General features: G+C 35.3%; 1 pseudogene; it reads left to right on the top strand.

Moving 5' to 3' along the window:
- Nucleotides 1-2,701: 2,701 nt before the first annotated feature.
- Nucleotides 2,702-3,815, top strand: LOC119507402 (annotated as a pseudogene).
- The last annotated feature ends 3,555 nt before the right edge of the window (nt 3,816-7,370 follow it).

Consider the following 7,370-nt stretch of genomic DNA (forward strand, 5'->3'; position numbering starts at 1 on the left):
GAGATTCATAACTCATAGCCATCAGTCCATGCTTGTTAATTAAAACCCCAGCTGGAGCTTGGCTGAGCTATAGTCACTTGCTGGGAGAGAACTTCTCTGTAGCACCACCCAGCTTTGCAGCTCAGGCTTTGTGTGTGTGTGTGGGGGGGGGACTCCTGGCTTGGGTCCACGGTTTTTACTTGCAGATTTTATGCTGCAATCTCAGGCATTCCTCCCAATTCAGATTGGTGTATGATGAGTGGACAATCATATTTGTCCCCCCACAGTTATTCCAGATTATTTTTTAGTTGTTCCTGGTTGTTTATTAGTTGTTCCAGAGGGACTAACTAGCTTCCACTCCTCTCTATGCCACCATCTTAGATCCTCAGGAAGCTATCTCTCATGTCCTTTTCAACCAGAGTTTCTGCTGTCTATGCCTGAACATAGTCTTTTTGTTCTAGAAATAAGCTTCCTCTATAAGAATCATAACATATAAGGCCAATTGGCATGATTAATATATTATTTCAAAACCATTTCTGTGATATCTACTAAATATGCATTTTTCCAATTCTGAAGATCCATTAAAAGTCTTACTACCATAACAACAATAAACCTCTGCTTCTATAAATTGTAGAAAACAAAAGCAGGAAGTTGTACTAGGTCCTCCTTCCTGAAATTGTATATATATGAGCAGTGTAGCAGCTGCATTGGTGGTACATTGGAAAGAAACATTAAATCAAATTCACAAGGTAGAAACACAGTAGCAAGCAAAATGTCCTTTCCACTTGTGCTGAATTTTCTACAATTGTTCTATTCCAAAATTCTGCTAGGAATCTACACAAAACAGAAATATGCTTACAAAATGGGGCTTTAGCTTCCATTTCTCTGTGAGCATGGTGCTAATTCAGGGGGACTGTCATTCCATGTCAATACACTAGGGAAACCCAAGTCAGTCTAGACCTAGAAAGACAGATTGGGAAGAGCACTGATGAAAGACATGATCTGATCCATATAGGGTTGTCATGAGCTCCAAGCCAGTAATTGGGTTGATTTAGGAAAATGACTCTATTCTATATCACTTTGTAAATCAGTACATATATCATCTCATATTTCGAGATATGCCTATATGTTTGAGAAAATATCAAAAGTCCTGGATATTTTTTAATTCAACTTCTAATATTTAATAATATTTAATAATATTTTTAAAATAGTAACTGTTATGGGGTTAAACCAAATTAGTTTAATATTGATTAATTTTTGTAGAGAAAATCTCCAGAAATGTGGATGACTTACTCTTTTTGGTAATATGTCCTTTATTGATGTTTTGGGAAATGTATTCATGTGGGAAACTGTAATAAAATATGTAGTTGCTAATGAGAAATTGAGCAGGGTGACACTTTGGTCAAAAGTTGGTTCTGGAAATGTAATGGTTAAAAAATATATTTATTTTGAGAAATCTCATTATGGACCAAGTAATAGCCTTGTATCATACACGGCCACCAGGGTTGTTTTTGCCAAGAAATAATAATTGGCTACAAGCAATTTTATAGATATTGAGCATTAGCTCAGCATCTACTCACAAAAGTTTTAAGAACAAATATGGTCCTAGGGGCAATTTGCACAAAGAAAATAATAAATTCAGTATTTTTCCCATTCCTTCGGATAAGAGCAAGTTTTTCAGTCCATAACCAACAATTCTGATAAATACAATTCTAATTGAAAATCTCTACTTAAACAATCTGTTCAGTAAGGTTTTTAGTCCATTCCATACCACTTGGATAAACAAAGATTTTGGCTTGAACCACATTGAAATTTCTCATGATTTAATTTTTATTCTTCACTTTGTTACAAATAAGTATGAATTCTCAAGACCAATTTAGTTCAGGAAAATATTCAGTCCACTAAGGAATAGCACAGATCACAGTGTATACTACTTAATCATCTCAGCCTCTCAAGAGCCAATCATATTCTTGTCTAAATAAAGCAGATTTTGGATGTGTAGAAATACTTAGCATAGCATTTGTTTTGCAGAATTTGTAAATCTACTTGACACTTTAAATGGATTAATTCTACTTGCAGAATGTGGTGGGTTTTTCGGTTACTGTTTCTTTGATGCTTGATTTGTTTTGTTTTTATTTAGGAATGAAATTTGTAATCTGAGGCTTAGGAAACTCACAAAATTGCAAAGTAGGTAGAATAGAAAATTTGCCAAGTTATTTCTCAGGATACATCTGGTAGGATTGTTCTGGGTGTGTATATGTGTGTGTATATGTGTGGTGTGTATCTATCTGCTTGTCTATGTCTGTGCAAATGTTGATACATATCCAATCTTCTGATGCACCTCACTGATGGAGCACTGTAATGGTGTCTGAAAATGTTTTGATTTTTTCTGGGAATAAGAAACTAACTTATTCTTAGTTATTTTTTTTGTTTTTTTTGTTGTTGTTGTTTGTTTGTTTTTTAACACAAGACATAGTTTCTTGAAAAAGAAAATGGGCTTATGGTCTGCTTTAGTTTCCTGGCTGCTGAAGCAAATACCATGCAATGGGTTGGTTTAAACAATGGAAAGTTATTCGCTTACTGTTTTGAGGCTAGGAGACATTCAAAGTCAAGGTATTGGTCTGGGTGTCAACAGCATGCCAGGCAGTGCAGCAAAGCTCTTCTGGGTGGCTCCTGGGACAGAAAGCCAGCGTCCTGGTGACCTCCGCATCCTGGCCCAAAGATGCTGCGGTCCATGTGGAATTTTCTGAAATGTCAGAAACAGAAATGTCTCTTCCTGGGCACAGTGCTCAGAGGAGTATATATCTAGGGAAATATGGACAGGAGAAAATCTGAGAAATACAAGAAAGGGAGGCTGCAGGTACATTGCCCAAGGTTGATGGCAGTATCCTTTTAAAAGCAACTGAAGGACATGCAATATGACAGTGTTGTCCATGCTCCTGACACTTAGAGAGGTCTTAATGCAGCAACTCAACTCTGAGAGCCTCACAGCTCTGCTGAAAAACAGGCCTTCTAACAAGCTAGAAATATGGGAGGACCTGAAGATAAGCATCATGAGAAAGTATCCTGACTGTATACAGTTGTATGCTGGTTGTTTTCTTGCAGGTTCAGTTGAACATAACTGGCAGATACATTTACCTGGATAACGCAGCAGTTGGCAAAAATGGCACCATGGTTCTTGCATCCCCAGATGTCCTTCGGCAACATTTATCAAGCATCCAGGACCTCCTTGAAGACAGCCTAACTGAATTGAACACTGTCATTAAGCAAGCTGTGCAGAACATTCTAGGAAGTGTTTCTCTTAAGCATTCCTTGTCCCTTTTGGACTTGGAACAAAAACTAAAAAAAATCAGAACCCTCCTTGAGCAGAAAGCCCCTTCTCCCTGGGTGAATGAGGACTGCGCTGGATCCTTCCTGTGCTGTTATATGATGCCAGACCAGAGGCCTTGCTGGCCATCCAAGCCTGTGGACTTTCCCCCAAAGGTGTTACCACACTTAAACTCCTCAACAAAACCAGAGACGTGCTGGAGAGTCCAGATTTCAGGACGATGTTGACCACCTGTCTGAACTGAGGCTTCAGCAGACTCCTGGGCAACATGGCTGAGTTCTCCTGACCCATGGAACAGGGCCTGCAGCATGGGGGCTCCATGGAGAGTCTTTCCAGAGTCAGCCTGCCTTTAGCCAAGATAATTCCAATTATAAATGGACAAATCCATTCAGTGTGCAGTGGAAAATCCAGTCATTTTGTTCAGGATCTGCTGATGATGGAGCAGGTGAAAGACTTTGCTGCCAGTTTGTTTGAAGCCTTCAGTATCTCCCAGCAACTGGAGAAGTAAGTAACCTTCCTTCGAGAGAAACTACTGTCAGATTCATTTACTTAAGAAAAAAAACAACACTGAATCAATTATCCATGGAGTAACAATTTATTACCAAAATGCCTAATAAAAATATATTCTTAATCAAATTCTTCATTTCATAATGAAATTTGTTTATTTGACATCTCAATTTATTTTTTCAGTCATCAACAGGCCAGTCTTTTGTGGGCACCTCTGAATGTTCACACAGTGCGAATGCCAGAATTGTTAATAGATTGTTACAAACAGAGATATCAGTTCCAACTGAATGAAACAAGGTCCATTTTAACAGGAAATATAATGTAGATACTTTTTTATAGAATATGAAATGCATTATGCTTTGACACTAATACCGAGGAAATATCTGTTTGGGAAGTGGGTCTAGAATGTGTGAATTTTGGAAAAGATGTTATTTAATTAATCTGAAAGTACTTGTGACTACAGTAAGCAGGAATGAGTTGGACTTTTCTCCAGGTACCCTTCAAAGGAATAAATTATTTGTCTCAAATACATCTTGATGGAGGACTTTTTTAAACATGTAAATCAGTGAATTGTTCCAAGTATGATCGATCAGCTGTTTTTTTCTTTACTATTGTAATGAGCCTTAGAAAATTACACTGACTTAGAGGCTAATATTGTGCTGATGCTGGCTACTCCGGGCTGTTTCATTCATTTGTATGTAAATAATTTTAGTTTTCTTTGTATTGATTTTGGGCACAGTCAAATCTTACTGCAATAAAATATTTTAGTAAAAAAAAAAAATCAAGTTGTCATCAAAGAGATGCTTTCTTCCAGAAAACTGGAGTGTTCTTGGGTGGGCTCCCTGTGGTCCTTGGTCCTTGGCTTCTCTGTCACATGATAATGCACGTGGCAGCCTCTCCTGGCTTCCCCCTTCTCTTTCCATTGACCTTCAGCTTCTGGCTATTCCCTCTGGCTATGTCTTTTTGCACCTGATTTACTCCTACGTAAGCTTCACCTAGATATGCCAAATGACCACAGTATGATAAGCCCAAGTCAGCAGTAGTCCTGAAAACCTTAAAGAAGACTTTGATCCCTGAGACTCTATAGTTTCACTCACTAAGTTTATTCTTCAGAAACTTAAATCCTTCAGAGTGCCCTTATGCCAGCCCCCAAAACCCAGAGGCAATAGCCTCTTCAAGAACATCAACTAGATGTGCCCCCTTTTCTCATAAAGTTGACACCCCTTTTCAACATGAATAGGTTAGGGTGGTCACTCTCCAGACATCCCTGAAGGTCAGGAAAGTGATTGAACTAGAGGAGGGGTAGAAACACACAAGCTGGAATGTAACAAAGATTAGGAATACTGAATCTTTATATAATTTTCTTTTTTCTTAGTTGTTAGGGTATTAGAATAGTTAGAAGGAAAGAATTGAAATGGTGGAACTAAAACCCATAGCATCCTTTGAAATTTGTTCTATAGCTACTTGTAAATTGTAATTTGCAAGCTATACCTTTTTGTATATATGTTAGATTTCACAATAAGGAAATAACAAAACTATGGTACTATAACACATAATAACTTTGGAAATTTCCTATGTATCTATTTGTTAAATTATACTTTGAAAGACATTGTCTTTTTGTATATATGTTATATTTCATAATAAGGAAATAGCTGAAACTGTGGAATTGTAACCTATAATATTCTTTGAAATTTGCTATTTGTTAAATTGTATTTTGAAAGTTATCACTTTTATGTATATATTTTATATGCTACAATAAAAATATGATAAAAAATGAGAATTGTTTAAAATGGAGAGTGAGGAGGATTGTACAACTGAGTGATGATAATGTGAGATTATGGATGGATTCAGTTGTACCACACCTTACATGAAGTAACTTCACCAAAGTGTCCCATTTACAAGGGTTCACACACACATAGGAATGGATTAAGTTTAAGAACATGTTTTTCTGGGTGCATAGCTCCAAAACACCACATGGCCTTTATAGGTTTGATCTAATTCAGCTAGTGGTAACCTTATTTGATATTTGAATTGATAGAGAGCAATTCGTCATGTCTATTAAAGCTGAATAAACTAAGTCAAGTAATTACTGTTCACCTAAAACTCTACAAAATGGATATACTATGTTGTGTTTTTAATTTAACTTAAGTCAGAAAAGGAACAACAGATTTTAGCACAATTCATTCAGAAGACCTTCTTTGAATACATCATACTTTATAAAAGAAAACTAATGGAATACCTCACATATGTATGTGTTTGTGTGTGTATAACCATTTTTTTTCACAAAGTAAAATAATCTAAAATATCCATATGAACAGTAAATATTTAGATGAATAATATGATTTTATATTATTACTGACAGTTAAAAATAATTTGGAACAAACAGAATGTGTCATATTCAGTTCAGCACAGTTAGGCCTGAAAGAGGGATTGAAGTGTAGCTCCTTTTTAAAAAACTGCTAACAGAATGTTTGAGTATGGCTGACTCTGATATATATGTTAGGTAATATGCAAGAACTATTTATAAATCACAGATTAACACACATCTTTAATTTGGATGCAAGATACTGATTTTTAACAGTGAAATATATTCTTAGGTTGATAATTTTTATTTTAAGAATTTATCATATTAAATGACAATGTAAAACAAGTGAAATTATTTTGGGTCTTCTTTCTTTAGCACACTATATAGAACATAAAAGAAAGGATTTGTGTTGACGGAAACTAATTAGAAGGTAATACAAAAAAAAAAAAAAAAAACAGCTAAAAAACCCCACACACTTTTGAATTTTTTTTGAAATTTTTTATTGAGTTTACACACTTGTCATAGATAAACATTTTAGTGTAAAATATGGATATATATAATGATTTTAGAGACAATTTCATCCCTATTTACTTGTCAAAGGGAAGATATTTTTACTGTAGACACACTTAGTGTGATTAGAAAGATTAGTGAGGCTAAAGTTATTGTTATAGGAATAGATTAATTAGTTGAGAGGGCTTATAAATTTTAGATACTGTCCTAAAGAACATCTCTGGAAATTAAATATGTTTTAATAGAGGGCTCAGAGGTCATTAAGAAATCAAGTTTTATAACCAACTTTATTTACAGATTTTATCATATTAAGGTTTTGTAGGTGGGGCAAACAAAGTGGGCATAATGTGAATTATTTCTAGAAAATTGTGAATAATAATAAATCAATTGAATTTGGAGTAAACAATATATACTGTGACATTTAAAAAACTAGACTTTGAGCATTAATTGGATTTTATCACAATTCACTAATTTTATTGAACTGATTTTATGGCTGATACTATTGTTTTACCATTTGTTAACAAGTGGAATTGTGTGTGAATTATGAATATAATGGTGAGGGTGGTGTGTGGAGTAAACAGACAGTTGCTTATGTATTTTCTACCCCAGTTATAGGATTAGTCTTTTCTTCAAGAAGTCTTAGTACTCTTCAATATTGAAGAATGACATTTGGAAACCAAGTTCTGGTTGCTAAATATGCTCTTTGTTACTTGAGTGTTGTTGCTTTTAGGCCTTTTCAGC

The sequence above is a fragment of the Choloepus didactylus genome, chromosome 12 (genome assembly GCF_015220235.1).
Source record: "Choloepus didactylus isolate mChoDid1 chromosome 12, mChoDid1.pri, whole genome shotgun sequence".
Lineage (NCBI taxonomy): Eukaryota > Metazoa > Chordata > Mammalia > Pilosa > Megalonychidae > Choloepus > Choloepus didactylus.